The sequence below is a fragment of the Hyla sarda genome, chromosome 6, assembly GCF_029499605.1.
Source record: "Hyla sarda isolate aHylSar1 chromosome 6, aHylSar1.hap1, whole genome shotgun sequence".
NCBI lineage: Eukaryota > Metazoa > Chordata > Amphibia > Anura > Hylidae > Hyla > Hyla sarda.
Genome location: NC_079194.1, coordinates 46556630 through 46577360, shown reverse-complemented (window position 1 = coordinate 46577360; position 20731 = coordinate 46556630). Strand labels below are relative to the sequence as shown.

At 43.8% G+C, this 20731-nt stretch overlaps 1 protein-coding gene across 3 annotated transcripts in view; it reads right to left on the bottom strand.

Annotated features, from left to right (window-relative positions):
- LOC130275534 (DNA-directed RNA polymerase II subunit RPB1-like) overlaps positions 1 to 20731 on the bottom strand; it is a 119167-nt gene that overhangs the window by 85901 nt on the left and 12535 nt on the right. Inside the window, exon 1 of one of the 3 annotated variants that reach the window (XR_008844822.1) lies at positions 19075 to 19207. The exons of 1 other annotated variant lie outside the window; for it this stretch is intronic. The gene's annotated coding sequence lies outside the window, so the exon portion shown is untranslated. Of the gene's footprint in view, positions 1 to 16740; positions 16888 to 19074; positions 19208 to 20731 lie in introns of those variants that run through there. One more of the 3 variants, XR_008844823.1, reaches the window with a different exon arrangement.

Here is a 20731-nt window from a genome sequence, read left to right as displayed (position 1 = left end):
CCGGAAAACTTAGTAAATGAGGGCCAATATGTCTTCTTTATGTTGGCATCATAAAGTAGAAATTGTTTACTCTTTTGAAGACATTAGTGGGCTCCAAAGTTTAGCAGCAATTTTTCATGAAAATTTTAAAATCTGAATTTTGAGACCAGTTGGAAATGGATTTGAGGAGCCTTTATGTTAGAAATCACCTATAAATGACCCCATTATAAAACTGCACCCCTTAAAGTATTCAAAAGGACATTCCGAAAATCTGTTAACCCTTTAGATGTTTCACAGAAATAGCCAAGTAGAGGTGAAAAATGAAAATCTCCATCTTTTAAACTACGGTAACTTGTTGCAGCCCCAATTTTTTTTTTTTCACAAAGGGTTAAAAGGAGAAAAGGCCCTACAAAAGTTGTAACCCTATTTCTCCTGAGTATGGAAATACCCTATATGTGGACATAAAGTGCTCAGCGGGTGAAACATGTAGAGGTGGCATTTGTTTTTAAGCGCATGTCACTTATGCTAATTAAGTGGGATAATATATAATACTCCCACTACTAATATATATATATAGAGTGAATGCTCCATCTGACAATGTGCAAATAATGAGCATATGGTACATGCAATTTTAAATTCACTTTGAGCACCCGTTTATTTTATTATCAATATATACTAATAAAAGTTATGTTTTAAGGGATCCCACTATTAAGGGATATCTGTACCCCGGGCCATGTGCTCAGGGGTAATTGTGTTCTATAGTTTATCAGATCCGGGATCTCCTTTAAGGGACATTGGTGTTTATTAAAGTGCTCAGCGGGCACACGGCAGTGCTCAGAAGGGAAGCAGCGCTATTTGGCTTTTGGAAAGATAATTTGGCTGGAATCGTTTTTGGAGGCCCTGTCGCACTTACAAAGCCCGCATGGTGCCAAGACAGTGGAAACCCCAATCATGTGACACAATTTTGGAAACTACTCTACTCAAGGAATGTAATAAAGGGTGCAGTGAGTATTTACACTTCACTGGTGTTTGACACAATTTTGGAACAGTGGGCCGTAAAAATGAAAAATTAAAATTTTTACAATAAAATGCTGGTGTAACCCCCATAAAATTTGTAATTTTATTTCTCCCGAGTATGGAAATACCCCATATATGGATGTAAAGTGTTCAGGGGGCACACAGCAGGGCTCAGGAGGAAAGAACCGCCATTTGGCCTATGGACAGAGAATTTGGCTAAAATAGTTTTGGGGGGGGGGGGGCATTTCGCATTCATAAAGCCCCCTCGGTGCCCAGACGGGGAAAACCACCTACATGTCACACCATTTTGTAAATTACACCCCTCAATGAATGTTATAAGAGGTGCAGTAAGCATTTGGAAACCACAGGTGTTCAACAAATTATTGGAACAGAGGGTCATAAAAATATGCAATTTGCAATGTTGGCGTAGCCCCAAACTTTTAATTTTTAAAATGGGTAAAAAGAGAATAAGCGCCACAAAATTTGTAACCCAATTTCTCCCAAGCACGGAAATACTCCAAATGTGGACATAAAGTACTATGTGGACACATGACAGGGCTTAGCAATGAAGGCGCACAATTGGGGTTTTGGAGAGTGCATTTGGCTGTAATGGATGTTGGGGCCATGTTGCATTTATTAAGCCCCATTGGTGCCAGAGCAGTGTAAATCTCCCACATGTGACCCCATTTTGAAGACTACATCCCTCAAAGAATGGAACAGTGGGCTGTGAATATGAAAAATTTGTGGGGTGTAAATGCTCACTGCACCCCTTGTTACATTCCTTGAGGGGTGTAGTTTTTAAAATAAGGTCACATGTGGGTGTTTTTTTTTGTTTGCATGTATGTCAGAAGCACTGCACCTACCAGCCATTCCAATGCAAATCACCAATTTAGGCCCGAAATGGTGCACTCTCACTTCTGAGCCATGTTGTGTTCCCGCATATCACTTTACGCTCGATATGGGGTATTTCCGTATTCGGGAGAAATTGTGTTACAAATTTTGGGGGTAAAATGAGATAAAAGTCCCCCCAAAAAAGAACATTTGTAACAGAATTTCTCCAGAGTATGGAAATACCCCATATGTGGCCCTAAACTGTAGGGAATTTGCATAGGAACAGACCCGGACGTACGCATGACATTTGCCTCCTCCACCAAAAATACCCTTGTTTCCCATACAGGGTGCCTCCAGCTGTTGCATAAATCACAACTCCCAGCATGCCTGGACAGTCAATGGCTGTCCAGCCTTGCTATGAGTTGATGTTTCGCATTAGCTGGAGGCTCCATTTAGGAAACAGTGCCCTTCGTGCTGTTTTAAATTTTTATAAGGGGGGGGGGGGGTAACAGTGTAAGGGAATGTGTATATGTAGTATTTTGCTCTTTATTTTGTGTAAGTGTAGCGTAGTGTAGTGCAGCGTTTTTACTGTACGTACTAGGGATCGACCAATATTGATTTTTTAGAGCCGATGCCGATAATCTGGGAACTTTCAGGCCGATAGCCGATAACTTATACCGATATTCCATGCATTTTAATCCCCCCCCCCCCAAATATCCTTGGTAAAATGAGGGTGCATGTGTGAAATTGATCTGCGCGAAGAAAAAACATGTTCATTCTTTGCGCGGAAATCTGTGAGCCATGCATTGCTGTCAATGGTGACAGCGCAGTGCCACGCGGTCCTACCGCCGAAATATTTGGCTGCGATCCGTTGGTCCAGTCGGCACAGGTGGAGCCGAACTGCTGCCGGAAAAGCGCGTGAAGAAAGCCTGTGCTGCGCCACGCCCCGCCCCTGGGAAGTTGGGACTGCACCGACAGTGTTCTTCCTGCCCAGCACCATTTTGGAGAAGCCCACTATAAAAGACGCAACGCACAGCGACCTCTTCAGTCTGCACGGAGAGCCAGAGAGTACAGACATGGCAGAGAGCAGCGTACCACGTGGTGAAGTTGGCAAAATGGCGCCGGAAACACGGAAAGTTGTGGCAGTCGCAGCCCAACTTTTTCAAGAGCTTGCTGACCATCTGCAGCGGTTGTCATTAGACGAAGAGGGGGCCTGCAATCTTCCCCCACTACCTGATGATGACGACGATTGGCCAGAGACACCTCCAGCGTACAGCGCAGGGACACCTGGAGGTGCATCACCGGTGAGATTGTCCCCTCACCACAGAACCTGGGGCTCGTGGGCCAAGATCCCATCGGAGGAGTCTTCTGTGAGTACCCCGCCAGAGGCGGCCTATTCTTCCTCCTCCAGCACTGAGGTCATTCCTCGATCAAGCTTGCCAAGTGCACGACCGTGCTCACCAAAATTTCCGCAATGGGTGTTCGGAGATGAGCCGAAGCTGATCGAATACATGCACAGAGTACTTCAACCTTTACCTGGGAAGCCACTCCCACCAATCCCAACTGCAGAAAGGGAAAGGGCCCGTCAAGAAGCCGAGCTGGCCGAATTGATGGAAAAGCTAACGGCCCGATACAAAGAACTCTATGCTCCCAAGCATGTACATTTGCCTTATGAAGAAAGAGTGCGGTATCAAGAAAATACCAAAGAAATGGAGGCATTGTACATACGTAAATGGGAGCACCCCCGAGAAGGGGAGGAGCCATTAGAAAGAAGAAGAGCAACTGTGGCCATGTTCGACAAGGTCAGAGGTTATGGGACTCTCCTTGACTGCCACACTGGGCAGACCATCCTTGTAAACCGGCGAACAGTGCAAAGGCCATATCTCCATAAGAAGTTCTACACTTTGGAGGTGGGTGAAATTGTGGAGTACACCCTCGTCCAGAGCCTTCGTGGAGAATGGGCTGCAGCGGTCACCAGATCAACAGCCCCAACACAACTTCCTTTCAAATATTTCCCATCAACGGATTGGGATTCTGATCCCTTAAACTTGAGGCCAACAAGGTCTGCTCCTAAAGCCTCCACCAGCGCACCCAAGGAGGAGGAGCTTCAACAGTCAAGTTCATCATCTTCTATGTACAGCAAAGAGCCAAGTTCTTCATTTTCTACAGATCGTTGAGAGTCAAGTCCTGCTCAAGTTCAGGAAAGCAAGCCCAAATTGTGTACCTAGGCCCTCTCGGAGCAATGAGAGTTTGCCTCCTGCACAGGTACCAACGTATGTACCAAGGCCCTCTTCTGACATGGAGAGTTTGCCTGCTTCCAGGGTACCAACGAAAGAGTTGTGGGTCCATCCTAGTTTGGAGATGGTACTCAAGCCCTGTTGCCCCACTTTGATCCCGGCTAGTAAGCCTATAACCCCTTCTCAAGCTGCCATCCACAACTCGATCCTCACCAATGTGGTGTGGCAAAGCTATTTCAATTCTGCACCTGCCCCTGATGTTGGCAGATATAGGGGAATCAAGAGAAGCACTACAAGAGTAAAGAAGAACATCTTCTAAAGAGACTCTAAAGTAATGTCATATTGTTTTTCTGTCTAACCATTTTTGTCTTACAGTAACCAAGTTCAAGAATTGTGCCTAGCAGGACTGTGCTAAGTTTTGTTTCAGTTCAAAGTTCAGCAACGTAACCACTAAGCTTGTGCCTGACTATTAAGTCAAGAGACTCCTAGCCTGTAGGAGATTCATTAAGGATTGTACCCGGCTGATTTGTGGTAAGGCCGTGTTTACCTTTCCCTTCCTTTGAACTAGTGTAGGTGGACTGCTGATCCTTACACGCTAATTTGTATATTTTCTTTGGACTCTTAGTGTAGGTGGACTGCTGATCTTTACACGTCTGCTTTATGTATATACCAGCAACTTCATAAGGACTCTTATGATAAATGTTGCACTTATCGGGTGAATGCACCTGAAACATGTTGGAGTGTTGATAAAGGTATAGTAAATATGTATATGGTTCTGTACACAGGAAGGTATCCTCGGGTCTGTGTACATAAAAAAATAAGTAAGGTTTGTACATAGAAAAATAGTCTAATGTCTATGTACATAAAAAGTGAATCAGAGTTGTACACAGAAAATATCGGCATACTGCACGTGTACACTCAACACTAAAAATATATATAATTCTTCTACATACAAATGTATAAAATGCTAAAGGTGTTTAGTAGGTAACTCAACAGGGGACATCTCGGCTTCTCCGAGAGTAGTATTATTGCTAGCACCTGTCTCAACCAAAATAGTAGGGAGGATTCCCCTTAAAATAGTACTTGTACACATAGTACTCTAGATTACTAACTTAAATGTAATACCTCAAGTTTCTCTAGTACATACATCAAAACAAATATCTCACTTAAGAAAACACTTAGGAATTGTAGCATATTGATACCCAATTCTTGCCACTGTTAAGTACACTTCTTCTTCTCTTTTATTGCTTGTGTGAGATGCTCTGCCTGGCCAGTAGGTGCTCTTGCTAATACAGAATTAAACATGTAATTCTAAGAATAACCTAGTTAGGTTGTTTTGAAAGTGCTCTAGGGATAAGTAGCGTGTAGCCGATAGACCCTAGCAGCCACCCTTTCTGTGACCTGGCTTCCGGCTAGCCAGTATAGCCTTGTGTGTACTTACAGGTAACTTATTGTTTGGCAAAGAAATAAAATGTGTGAGATAATAATAAAATTGTCTGGTCAGCTTGATGCTAAAGGTGTATAGAGCTGAACTAATGTCTAGATAGTCTCATGTATAGAGAGTTATATTAATGCTCAGTTTAGCCTCCAAGAATGTGTAGAGAGCTAATAAAAATGTCTTAGGAGCTAGCAACTATATGTCAGATAGCTGCCTAATTGTCTAGTAAGCTTAGAATGTATAGTAAGCTTAATGAAAATGTCTATGAAGCTAGAAACTAAAGTATAGATAGCTTTGTTAATGTCTAGATAGCATTCTTGTCTAGATAGCACGAATGTTTAGATAGATTTCTATTGTCTAGTTCAGATACTAGTAAGAGTATCATAGAATGTAAATGTGTTCAATGTTTACTTAGGATGTATGGCAAAATTGTAGATCATCCTGTTCTAGTCCTAGTCCCTCTGTCTTAGGGGACAGACGTCGACATCGAGTTATCTTAAGTAAGGGAGTTTGTGGTGTCCCGATACCGTATCCTATCCGGTACCTGCGTGTGTGGATCCCCTTAGCCAGAGTCCCTAGGATGTCTGGGTCCCCATTGTCTAGTTCACCCCTAGTCACCTCTCATCCAGATAGTTATTGCTCCAATAGCTTACTTAGGAAGCATGTAAATATTATATAAATGCCCTATAAATAGTTAATTACCTGTCTATAGCGTCGCAGGACCTGCGGGTGACGTGGTTAAGTGAACTCTATGGTATATCTGCTTTAGGACCTTTGGAGGTCCTTGTGACATAGTCAATCCCATCACTCATTGTAACAGTGAATGACGGATGTTCGGACCAATCAGATTAGCCCCGCCCCTGCCCATATAAGGGAGCGGCGGCCATCTTCTCTTTGGCTCTTGTTCCTGTTCAAGCAAGCAAGAAGCATCTGCGCTGTTGAGATCTGTGAGTCTAGGCCTGAACCTTGCGGCGATGGCCGATAGCTTCTAAATTCTGAGTGTATCAATCCCCACGCACTCTGCAAGATCACCGGACCTTATCTATCCCCTAAATCCGGACGTATCTGCAATAATTACCCTAAATTCAGAGACTTTAATTTATTTCAAGATCCGCAACAATTGTCAGTCATTGAGCTACATAAAGACTGTATTCCTGAGACTGTCATTGTTCATTGGATGTACCGCAAGCACTTAAGTAAAGTTACCCAAGTTCAAGTACATTGTGGACCTTCAGTCATTTAATTTCATGCACCTGTCGTTTCTGGGAAGGGTGGCGATAGGCCGGAGCTTCACCTCAGCATACTACCCCTCAGCCTGGCATCACGAACTATAAGGTTAACATTAACCCCTCATCTACCGATACAATACCCCCACTACCAACACCCCCCAAGGGCTACCACACATGACTGCAAATCCAAGCATGCACGGACAGCCAAAGGGCATGTTGGGAGTTGTAGTTATGTGCCTCCAGCTGATACATCACCCAGCATGCCTTTTGACTGTCCGTGAATTCTGGGAGCTGTAGTTATGCAACAGCTGGAGGCATTCTTTCTTTATCAAAAACTCCCAGCATGCACGGACAGCCAAAGGGCATGCTGGAAGTTGTTGTTGCGTGCATCTAGCTGTTGCATAACTACAACTTCCAGCATACCCTTTGGCTGTGCATGCTGGGAGTTTTTCTTAGGCTAGTCCTGACCAGCCGTCGCCGTAACAGACAGCACAAATCACCCTTATCTTCCAGGCCACGAGAGACCTGATTGGCCTGGAATAGCCATGATTCGCCAGTCAGAAATGACCGTCCAATCACGCTGACTGCTGACAAGGGTGTTATAACAGGGTGTGATGAGGGCAGATGTTGTTACCCTAGGGGCAGATGGCATTAACTCCTTGTATTTGTGATGCCAGAGCATGTTTAGACAGGTGGAAAAGTCTATACAGTTCAGCCTGGGCCCACTTAGGTGACCAGTGACTCAGAGACCTTAAGGGCTTGCAGGGACTTGTAGTAGGACTGGACAATTTAATGCAAGCCACGCTGACTTGACAGTTGCAGACAGGGACTGACTTGACTGGTGACTGACAAAGCTATAACTGTAGATTACTTGCAATTGACTGTGGCTGCAGACTTGACTTGAGGCCTCCTTTGACTCTGGACACACACTTAGGCTCGACTGCACTGCACTGGCCTCAGCAGGAAGAGAGTAAGAGTGAGAGCTAGCTCCACCCAGGGCTTATATGTGGGAGACTAGCAGGGAGCCCATAGGTCACCCCTGGGATCCCCTGGTCACTGGTACCTCCTGGGTACTAATCACATGGTACATTTCTTAGAGCAACAACACATGATATATTATAATACATAGCAAAACATATATACAGGGGGGAAACAAGCACAAGGGGCCCAGGGGACACTGAAAGGAGGCTGCTGGACAGGGCAGCAATGGTACGGGGTAACATCTCCCGTACTGGGTCACCACAAGCGGGTTTCCAGGACCCCCTGGGCGATATGCCAGGGTGGCTGCCGTTACATAATTTCAGCCCGATCTTCGTATCCGGAGATGGAGGTATGCCGGAACACCACCGTGCAAATGTACGGCGCTGTGCACTAAGGTAATCTCTGCAGCGTCGTACATTTATGGCGGATGTCCTTTTTCATTTTTGCACTTTCAGATTTTTCCACCTCACCTTTTCCACCTATCTTTATTCTGCAGGTCAATATAATTAAATATGTAGGTTTTATTTTGTTTTACTTTTAAAAAATTACTATTTGTATGAAAATTGGCATGTTTAAATATGTCTTCTTCTTTCTCCAATAACGTTTAAATTTTTCCGTTGACAGGGATGTGTGTGATCTCATTTTTTGCGCTGTGATCTAAAGTTTTTATTGGTACCATTTAATTTAATTTGTTTTAATGGGACTTTTTCATAGCATTTTATAAATTTTATAAGGATATACATAGTGACCAAAAATAATAAATTTTGGACTTTGGATTTTTTTTATGTGTATGCTATTGACCGTGCGGTTTAATGAATGTTATATTATATTACAATAGTTCAGACATTTACGCATGCAGCAATACCACATGTGTTTATTTTTGTTTACACAAATTTTTTTTTATGGGAAAAGGAGAGTGAGTCAAGTCAAACTTTTATTAGGGAAGAGGGTTAACCATTTAAAGACCCAGGGTACGCCCTAACACCCTGGTACTTAAGGGCCCGGGGCATACCGGTACCCCCGTGGGAATTCCTGTCCCCGCCGCTCGCCAGCGGGATGCTTGCTGAAATTGTTCAGCAGGCACCCCATGCAAACCCATGGCCCCGGCGATTAGCGGCGATTCCGGGCCAATCGGGTCTCCGGTGACCCCTCAAAAAAAAGGGTGATAGGTGGCGTCTGAGATGCCACCTATCACCCTTTACCAGCAAGAGTGATGTGGCACGGGTGCCACCTCACGATCGCATGATAGATCGGTCCGGATGACCGATCAATCACGAGCCTGCTGGGAAGTGATTGGGCGACGATTGGGCAAGTAGGGGGTCCCTTACATGTCTATTGGGGCAGGCAGGGGTCCCAGCGTCCTCAGTAACGGCGTCAAGACACAGCAGGAGGTAAGTTTTTCGCCTCCTTCTGTTGCTAAGCAACAACTCCCATCATGCACAGTACAAGGGCATGCTGGGAGTTGTAGTTTTGCAACAGCTGGTGGCGAAACTACTACTCCCAGCATGCCCTTTGGCTGTTTGTGCATGCTGGGGCATGAATAACTGCAACAACCAGCATGCACAAACAACCAAAGGGCATGCTGGGCGATGTAGTAGTGTGCCTCCAGCTGTTGCATAACTAAAGCTCCCAGCATGCCCTTCGGCTGTCAATACATGCTGAGAGTTGTAGTTTTGCAACAGCTGAAGGCACACTGGTTGCGAAACACAGCTGTTGCAAACTACAACTCCCAGCATGCACTGACAGACCGTACATGCTGGGAGTTGTAGTTTTGGAATAGCTGTAGGCACACTGGTTGCAAAACACTGAGTAAAGTAACAAACTATGTTTTGCAACCAGTGGGCCTCCAACTGTTGCTTCTTCAACTCCCAGCATGCACGGAAAACCCCGAAACCCCGACAACCCCCCCCCCCCCCCCCCAATGAAAAATAAAGATTTCTCATACGGTACTGTTTCCAAGACGGAGCCTCTACACAACTCCCAGTATTGCCGGACAGCCACCGACTGTCAAGGCATGCTGGGAGTTTTGCAACAGCTGTAGACACCCTGTTTGGGAAACACTGCCATAGGGTATTTTGGTGGCGGATGCAAATCCCCAATTTAGGCCTCAAATGCGCATGGTGCTCTCTCGCTTTGGAGCCCTGTTGTATTTCAAAACAACAGTTTAGTGCCACATATGGGGTATTTCTGTATTCGGGAGAAATTGCGTTACAAATTTTGGGGGCATTTTCTCTTATTACCCCTTGTAAAAAGGTAAAATTTGAGGGGAAAAACTGCATTTTAGTGAAAAAAAAAATATTTACACATCCAACTTTAACAAATAGTCGTCAAACTCCTGTGGGGTGTAAAAGCTCACTGTACCCCTTGTTATGTTCCTTGAGGGGTGTAGTTTCCAAAATAGTATGCAATGTGTTTTTTTATTTTTTTATTTATTTTTTTGCTGTTCTGGCACCAGAGGGGCTTCCTAAATGTAACATGCCCCCCAAAAACCATTTCAGAAAAACTCACTCTCCAAAATCCCATTGTTGCTCCTTCTCTTCTGAGCCCTCTAGTGCTCATACAGAGCACATAACACTTAGAACTTAGGTATTTCCATACTTGAGAGAAGTTTGGTTACACATTTTAGGGTGATTTCTTTCTTTTTACCCCTTGTTAAAATAAAAAAAAATGGGTCTACAAGAACATGCGAGTGTAAAAAATTTTACATTTTGTCCTTCACTTTGCTGCTATTCCTGTGAAACACCTAAAGGGTTAACACTCTTTCTGAATGTCATTTTGAATACATGAGGGGTGCAGTTTTTATAATGGGGTCATTAACCCCTTTAGGACCAAGGATGTACTGGTACGTCCTTGGTCCTGCTCCCGTGATATAACGCGGGGTTACACGGTAACCCCGCATCATATCACGGCGGGCCCGGCGTCATAGTGAAGCCGGGACCCGCCTCTAATAGCGCGCAGCGCCGATCGCGGCGCCGCGCGCTATTAACCCTTTAGCCGCGCACTCAGAGCTGAGCCGTGCGGCTGAAAGTGAAAGCTGCCGGTTAGCTCAGTGGGCTGTTCGGGATAGCCGCGGCGAAATCGCGGCATCCCGAACAGCTTACAGGACAGCGGGAGAGCCCCTACCTGCCTCCTCGCTGTCCGATCAGCGAATGACTGCTCAGTGCCTGAGATCCAGGCATGAGCAGTCATGCGGCAGAATCATCGATCACTGGTTTCCTATGAGAAACCAGTGATCAATGATGAAGATCAGTGTTTGCAGTGTTATAGGTCCCTATGGGAGCTATAACACTGCAAAAAAAAGGGAAAAAAAAGTGAATGAATATCATTTAACCACTCCCCTATTAAAAGTTTGAATCACCCCCCTTTTCCCATAAAAAAAAAAAACACAGTGTAAATAAAAATAAACATATATGGTATCACCGCGTGCGGAAATGTCCGAATTATAAAAATATATCATTAATTAAACCGCTCGGTCAATGGCGTGCACGCAAAAAATTCCAAAGTCCAAAATAGTGCATTTTTGGTCACTTTTTATATCATTTAAAAATGAATAAAAAGCGATCAATAAGTCTTATCAATTGGGGATCAACCGATTATCGGTATGGCCGATATTATCGGCCGATAATCACGATTTTGGGCATTATCGGTATCGGCAATTACCTTGCCAATAAGCCGATAATGCCCCGCCCCCGCACCGCCCCCACCGCACCGTGACCGCCCCCCCCCCCCCCGACCCACCGCACCGCACTGTGACCGCCCCCCCGACCAACCGCACCGCACCACGTCGCACCCCCCAGTAGTGCTGGGCGGTATACCGGTATGGATTTTTGCCCATACCGCTATACCGGTCGGGCCCCTCCCCCACCCTCCGAGTCAATAAAAAACAATTAAACTTACCCGTAATGGGGGTGGTCCGGGCCATCCATCCTTCCTTCCTGTAGTGTCCGGCGGAATTCCGGGTGGAGGGTGAACCGGTCCGGGCTGTCCTTCTCCGGTGGTTATCTTCTCCACTCTGGGCAGGCTCCGGCCTAGTACGCTGCATAGACGCCGCTACGCCGTGACGTCAGGTGGATTGCTGCGCACGGCCGTCACTGCGCAGCGGCGTCTATGCAGCATACTAGGCCGGAGCCTGCCCGGAGTGGAGAAGAGGACCCCCGGAAAAGAAGGACAGCCCGGACCGGTTCACCCTCCACCCGGAATGCCGCCGGACACTACTGGAAGGAAGGATGGATGGCCCGGACCACCCTGACAGGTAGGGGGGGAGAAGCGGGTGGTGGCGGCGGTGGCCTATGGCACCGCAAAAGCCACTGCAGTGCATTGATTTAAAGCGCCCGCTTTAAATCAATGTTCTGCAGCGGTGTGGCGGGGGGATAAATAGCTGATAACTTATACCGGAATATCGGTATAAGTTATCGGCTATCGGCCCTAACCGCCACCGATTATCGGCCCTAAAAAAACGATATCGGTCGATCCCTACTATCAATGCAAAAATGGTACCGTTAACAACTTCAGATCACGGCGCAAAAAATGAGCCCTCATACCACCCCATACACGGAAAAATAAAAACGTTATAGGGGTCAGAAGATGACAATTTTAAACGTATTAATTTTCCTGCATGTAGTTATGATTTTTTCCAGAAGTGCGACAAAATCAAACCTATATAAGTAGTGTATCATTTTAATCGTATGGACCTACAGAATAAAGATAAGGTGTCATTTTTACCAAAAAATGTACTACGTAGAAACGGAAGCCCCCAAAAGTTACAAAACAGCGTTTTTTTTCAATTTTGTTGCACAATGATTTTTTTTCTCCGTTTCACCGTAGATTTTTGGGCAAAATGACTGACGTCATTACAAATAATAATTGGTGGTGCAAAAAATAAGCAATCATATGAGTTATGATTTTTTAAAGGCAAGGAGCAAAAAACGAAAAAGGAAAAAAACCCGGTCCTTAAGGGGTTAATGGGTTATTTCTAATATGAAGGCCCTTCAAATCCACTTCAGAAATGAACTGGTCCCTGAAAAATTCAGATTTTGAAATTTTTTTTGCGGATTTACTTTAACTCTCAGCATTTCCCTTCTGCAAGTTTGAAAGGGGGCAGGCTCTCCATGGCAAATTTTTGGCAGCAGTTCTGCTCTTGAAAATCAATGTCAGACCCTATTGACCTCAATGGGTTCTGCGGTAGATTCTGCTACCGCAAATTTGCAGTGGAGAGCCTGCCCACTTTCAAACTCGCAATGGGAAACGCTGTGAGTTTGAAAGTAAATCGTGTTGTGTGAATGAGCCCTTACGGTAATTCCACATGTGTCTGAATTTTATAATGAAGATCTGTCACAAATATACAGCAAAAACTGCATGCATTACTTGCGGATTTTGTTACTGATTAACCTTGGATCTCACCCTATACACAAAAAGTGGGGAAATCACAAATCCACAACATAATAATAGAGCGGCTGTTCTGACTTTTTTGGATTTAACTAAGGTTCATTATTTTTCTCTAAGACACAGCATGTTGGGAACAGCTACATCATAAGTATTTATGATTTATTTAACCCCTTCATGACCCAGCCCATTTTCACCTTCATGACCTGGGCATTTTTTGAAAATCTGACCACTGTCACTTTAAACATTAATAACTCTGGGATGCTTTTACTTATCATTCTGATTCCGAGATTGTTTTTTCGTGACATATTCTACTTTATGTTATTGGTAAAATTTCACTGATATTTGTATCCTTTCTTGGTAAAAAATCTAAAAATTTCATGAAAATTTAGAAAATTTTGCATTTTTCTAACTTTGACATTCTCTGCTTGAAAGGAAAATGGATATTCCAAATAAATTACATATTGATTCACATATACAATATGTCTACTTTGTGTTTACATAAAAAAATTGACAAGTTTTTACTTTTGGAAGACATCAGAGGGCTTCAAAGTTCCGCAGCAATTTTCCAATTTTTCTCAAGATTTTCAAAATCGTAATTTTTCAGGGCCCAGTTCAGGTTAGAAGTGGATTTTATGGGTCTTCATATTAGAAATACCCCATAAATGACCCCATTATAAAAACTGCACCCCCCAAAGTATTCAAAATGACATTCAGTAAGTGTATTAACCCTTTAGGTGTTTCACAGGAATAGCAGCAAAGTGAAGGAGAAAATTCTAAATCTTCATTTTTTACACTCGCATTTTCTTGTAGACCCAATTTTTGAATTTTTACAAGGCGTAAAAGGAGAGAAATCACCCTAAAATTTGTAACCCAATTTCTCTCGAGTAAGGAAATACCTCATATGCATATGTAAAGTGTTCGGCGGGCGCAGTAGAGGGCTCAGAAGGGAAGGAGCGACAATGGGATTTTGGAGAGTGAGTTTTTCTGAAAGGGTTTTTGGGGGGCATGTCCCATTTAGGAAGCCCCTATGGTGCCAGAACAGTGGACCCCCCCACATGTGACCCCATTTTGGAAACTATACCCCTCATGGAATTTAATAATGGGTGCAGTGAGCATTTACACCCCACTGGCGTTTGACAGATATTTGAAACATTGGACTGTGCAAATTAAAAATTTTATTTTTCATTTTCACAGACCACTGTTCCAAAAATCTGTCATACACCAGTGGGGTGTAAATGCTCACTGCACCCCTTATTAAATTCTGTGAGGGGTGTAGTTTCCAAAATGGGGTCACATATGGATATTTATTGTTTTGCGTTTGTCAGAACTGCTGTAACAATCAGCCACCCCTGTGCAAATCGCCTCAAATGTACATGGCGCACTCTCCCTTCTGGGCCTTGTTGTGCGCCCCCAGAGCACTTTGCGCCCACATATGGGGTATCTCCATAGTCGGGAGAAATTGTGTTACACATTTTGGGGGTCTTTTTTCCCTTTTACCTCTTGTGAAAATGAAAAGTATAGGGCAACACCAGCATGTCAGTGTAAAAAATTTATTTTTTTACACTAACATGCTGGTGTAGACCCCAACTTCACCTTTTCATAAGGGGTTAAAGAAGAAAAATCCCCCCAAAATTTGTAAGGCAATTTCTCCCGAGTACGGCGATACCCCATATGTGTCCCAAAACTGTTGCCCTGAAATACGACAGGGCTCCAAAGTGAGAGAGCGCCATGCGCATTTGAGGCCTGAATTAGGGGTATTCTATGCCAATGATTCCCAAACAGGGTGCCTCCAGCTGTTTCAAAACTCCCAGCATGCCTGGACAGTCAATGGCTGTCCGGCAATACTGGGAGTTATTATTTTGCAACAGCTGGAGGCTCCGTTTTGGAAACAGTAGCGTACCAGACGTTTTTCATTTTTTGGGGGGAGGGGGGCTGTGTAGGGGTATGTGTATATGTAGTGTTTTTTACTTTTTATTTTAGGTAAGTGTTAGTGTACTGTAGTGTTTTTAGGGTACAGTCACATGGGCAGAGGTTCACAGCAAGTTTGCCGCTGGAAGTTTGAGCAGCAGCGCAAAATTTGCGCCATCTCAAACTTGCAGCACTCACTGTAAACCTCCGCCCATGTGAGTGTACATTCACATTGGGGGGGGGGCAAACATCCAGCTGTTGCAAACTCCGAGCATGCCCTTTGGCTGTCCGTGCATGCTGGGAGTTGTAGTTTTGCAACAGCTGGAGGAACGCTGGTTTGGAAACACTAAGTTGAGTAATAAACTTTCAAGTGTTTTGCAACCAAACTTAGTGTTTCCAAACCAGTGTGCCTCCAGCTGTTGCAAAACTACAACTCCCAGCATGCATGGTCTGTCAGTGCATGCTGGGAGTTATAGTTTTGCAACAATTGCAACAGCTGGAGGCACTGAGGTAGGAAACGGACATTGTTTCCCAACTAGTGTGCCTCCAGTTGTTGCAAAACTACAACTCCCAGCATGCCCAGACTGCCCAGGCATGCTGGAAGTTGTAGTTTGGCAATATCTGAAGGATCAGATGTTGCCGAACTACAACTTCCAGCATGCTTGGGCAGTCTGGGCATGCTGGGAGTTGTAGTTTTGCAACATTTGGAGGTCCACAGTTTGGAGACCACTGTATAATGGTCTCCAATCTGTGCTCTTCCAGATGTTAGAGAACTACAACTCCCAGCATGCCTGGACAGACTGAGCATGCTGAGATTTGTAGTTTTGCAACATCTGGAAGAGCACAGATTGGAGACCATTATACAGTGGTCTCCAAACTGTGGGCCTCCAGATGTTGCAAAACTACAACTCCCAGCATGCCCAGAAAGCCAAAGGCTGTCTGGGCATGCTGGGAGTTGCAGTTTTGAAACTCTCAGAGGCAGCAGTGAGATCGCTTTACGGCGATCTCACTGCTGCCAATGAAGATGCCGCACTGCTGCTGCAAACTCACCTCCGGGACGCAGCGCAGCCAGGACCGCATGGAGGACGCCGGGACCGCCGGGACCGCTCGGGACACCGCCCGGACGGGTAAGTGACGCCGGGGGACGGGTCAGGGACACTTAGCAGAGCGGTGTGTGTCCCGATCCCCGTGATCGGGACTCACACACCGCGCTGCTAAGTATTTTCATAGCGAAACGCTGCTATCAGCTAGTCAGATTTGACCAGCTGATAGCAGCGATCGCTGGGGGGGGGTGGGGGATGAAACCCCCCGTGGTCGCACGGTAAGATGGCTGGCTATCAGTGATAGCCACCATCTTTCCGGGCGCTGCGGGGTGCCGCGAGTAGCGGCAGTAATGTTCATGACGTACCTGTATGTCATGGGTCGGGAACACCTTGCCACCCATGACGTACAGGTATGTCATAGGTCGGGAAGGGGTTAATGCTGCCCCCCAGGTTTCTGGTTGAAAATTATAGCCCTGTGTTTCAGAAATGTGACAGACCCTATAAAACTCTTCCCATGTCATCGCTTTTCATTTCTTTTCTTTTTTCTCTTCCTCCCCGCCTAAGATAACATATAATTTTTTTTTATAGCACAATATTCTTTAATATTTTGTCTTGTAAAATGTTAGCTATCACCATAGAAGCCTAACAGATACCATTAAAACTAACAATATAAATTCATACAGTGGCCTTACCGGCTTTCTTTGTTAACCTTCCCTTATGACATCACACATGTGACATCACCAAGTGTTTGGAGCTATCTCTACCAGCCACTAGTACAGTTCAGGTCCTAACCATCAGAGGGAGCGCACACGAAGAGCAGGAGAAGAGGAAGAGGACAAGATGACACAGGAGAGGTACATAAATCCTAAATATTGGTCAGAATACATCTAGAGTTCTAGATTTGCAAATAATGACAAGATCCATTAAATAAATTGAGGGAAATTTATCAAAAGCTGTCCAGAGGAAAAGTTGCTGAGTTGCCCATAGAAACCAATCAGATCGCTTCTTTTATTTTTGAAAAGGCATCTAAAAAATGAAAGAAGCGATCTGATTGGTTGCTATGGGCAACTCAGTAACTTTTCTTCTGGACAGGTTTTGATAAATCTCCCCCAATGTGTCAAAATAATAATGTAAATTCTATTAAATCTAATTACGGTATTTAACTATACACTTTGCTGATGTTCACAAATGACCAAGTATATTCTGTTTATTTAATTCTATTACACAAAGGGAGAGATTTATCAAAACCAGTGGAGAAGAACTGTTGACCATTTCCCCATAGCAACCAATCAGATCGCTTCTTTCATTTTCAACAAGGCCTCTGAAAAATAAAATAAGTAATCTCATAGGTTGCTATGGGCAACTGGTCAACATTTCCTCTGCACGGGTTGTGATAAATCCCTCCCCATAGACTCGGGGTTGGTGGGGGGTGGGGATGTAAGTACTGTATGGGTATATTAAGTCTATGGGGAGATTTATCAAAACCTCAGCAGTTTCCCATAGCAACCAATCAGATCGCTTCTTTTAGTTTTCAGAGGCCTTGTCAAAAATTTAAGAAGATATCTTTTTGGTTGCTAAGGACATTTTTCTCTGCATAGATTTTGATAAATCTCCCCCTATATGTATAGTTTTCCATACATAGAAAGGGAAAAGCACCTAAATGTCTAAAACACACCTATATGTTCCATGTATGTGACCTACTAATGGGGGTGACAGGGAGGAGATCTCTGAACTTTCAACATGACATTTTCAGTAGAGAAGATTCAGGGATTTATCCAATTGACAGCAGGTGATGGAGAAATGTTTCTGCACCGTGTCTATGACAATCATGGATGGTTCTTGCCTTCCTTAGTTTGTAGCGCTATTGTTACCATTAAAGATGTCAGAACCCTGAAATAAACCCTAACAGACCCAACTAACTAAGGAGTACAAGAGAGTTTGCTCATGGTTATTAAAAAATAATCTGGCATAGCTGTAATATCTGTTACAAACAGAAGCCAGGGGGCTAGAATGAAAAGGAAAAAAAATGATTTATATTAGTTGAAATACCTTTTCGTAAGTAGAAACATAGCCAAAAATCCCACTATAAATTCATACAGTGGCCTGACCAGCCTTCTTTGTTAACCTTCCCTTATGACATCACACATGTGACGTCATCAAGTGTTTGGAGCTATCTCTACCAGCCACTAGTACAGTTCAGGTCCTAACCATCAGAGGGAGCGCACACGAAGAGCAGGAGAAGAGGAAGAGGACAAGATGACACAGGAGAGGTACATAAATCCTAAATATTGGTCAGAATACATGTAGAGTTCGATGGCTTGCAAATAATGACAAGATCTATTAAATATGTTGGGGGAGATTCATCAAAACCTGTGGAGAGGAAAGATTGACCAGCTGCCTATAGCAACCAATCAGATCACTTCTTTAATTCTTAATAAGGCCTCTGAAAGAAGCAATCTTATTGGTTGCTACGGGCAACAGGTCAACTTTTCCTCTGCACTGGTTTTGATAAATCTCCCCCTTTATGTATAGTTTTCCATACATAGAAAGGGAAAAGCACCTAAATGTCTAAAACACACCTATATGTTCAGTGTATGTGACCTACTAATGGGGGTGGCAGGGAAGTAATATAAGAGATCTCTGACCTTTAACATGACCTTCTGTTATAACCTAAAACAAGAATTTAGGCAGAAATAATGTATATTTCACTATTATAATGCTGGATTTCATGTATGACTATTAATACAGAATCATAAAAAGAAATGCATACATAGAATTATATTTAACAAGATTGTCCCACAGAGAAAATTTGGTAAAATCAGATGTGTGTCCCATACATATATGTAAAGGGAACAAATGTGTTGTTTTTAAGGAAAAAACATATCTCTGTAGAGTTCTTCACCCCCATGGATCTGATCACCTAGTTTCCTCTGTGAGCTCTAACCCTGCTGTTGCCAGGCGACAGAGCACACACTTTCCCACAATCCCCCTTGCTTATATGCACAGTGGAGACAAACTGCCATTACCTTCAGGAGACTGCAGGTGAACTGGGCATGTATTACCCCGCCATAGTTGGTCGTAACCAAGGGCAACAGTTATCAAAACAATGCAGGTACATGGAGGATTAGTAATCTTATATTGCTCACTAAGAGAGATATAGACTTGCATTGAGGGGGCAGAGCGTGACATGATGAGGGGGCAGGGCTATGACATCACAAGCTCCCGGCGGAGGCTCCAGCGTTCAGAACAGTTTGTTCCAAGCGCTGAGCAGCGAAGTACCCCTTTAAATGTCTAAATATCTTCAGTGTATGTGACATAGTAACAGGGGTGATAGGAAAGAAATTTTCAACATGGCACACAGAGTCACACACACCTCCTGTTATAACATAAGACAAGAATTTATGTTTACATTACATATATTTAACCATTATAATGCTGGATCTTATGTTTGACCATTAAAGGGAACCAAGCAGCAAATTTTACCATATCTAATGCTTGGCAACATGTTATACAGTGATCCCTCAACTTACAATGGCCTCAACATGCAATAGTTTCAACATACAATGGGGGAGATTTATCAAAACCTGTCCAGAGGAAAAGTTGTCTAGTTGCCCATATCAGATCACTTCTTTCATTTTTAACAAGGCCTCTGCAAAATCAAAGAAGCAATCTGATTGGTTGTTATGGGCAACTGGGCAACTTTTCCTTTGCACACATTTTGATAAATCTTCCCCAACTGTCTTTTCTGGGCAATTGTAACTTGAAATCAGACTTAGCATACAATGCTACAGACAGTCCAGATCTGCAAAACATGTCAATGGCTGGAAGTATTGACCAATCAGAATGGGCATTTTACTTCTAATACACCTGTATTACTGAAGTGCATGCATTGACTGGCTGTCTGGTAGCGCCTCCCTGCAGTACAGGGAGGTACTACATGTTCTGTACTACTCAACGACTTATTAACTTCATATCCTCACCATCCCTGGGTGTAAAAATGTCTTCCAGGGATGGTGAGGATATAGATTTTACCATATATAATGTGTTGCCAGGCATTATATAGGGTAGAATCTGCAGCTTGGTTCCCTTTAACTCTGAATCATAAAAAGAAATGCATACACTGAAATTTCTTTATACCATAACTGGAATATGTACGAATATGTTGAGTAGACGTTCTAGCTGTTCTCTACCTTACATTCTTGTATTGCCTCTTACTATTAGACAGTACTGAAATTAAAGGGGGTTTTCATGACTTTTGTGATTGCTGGTCTATTTACAGAATAGCCCCTCAATTACTGTTCAGTGGGCTGCACTATACAGTGAATGGGGACGAGAGCCTTGCACTCTTCAATATATAGTGGTGGTTCTGGATAACTGCAGCTCGGCTCTCTCAGAAGTAGATGTGAGCTGAGCTTCTGTTACCTGGTACCACCACTGTAGAAAGAATGGCCCAGCGATTCAGGCATCATTTACTGTATAAGGGGAGCTAAACAGCTGATCAGAGGGTGTGTGGGTTGTCAGTATCCTCACGATCAGCAATTAATAGCCTAGCCTAAGGATAGACAATCATTAAAATTTGAAAAACCCAACCTCTCAAAACAATGAAAATACATAAATTATAAATACATACATTATCATTTATGGGAAATTTATGTATTTTTATTCTTTTGAAGTGTCAGGTTT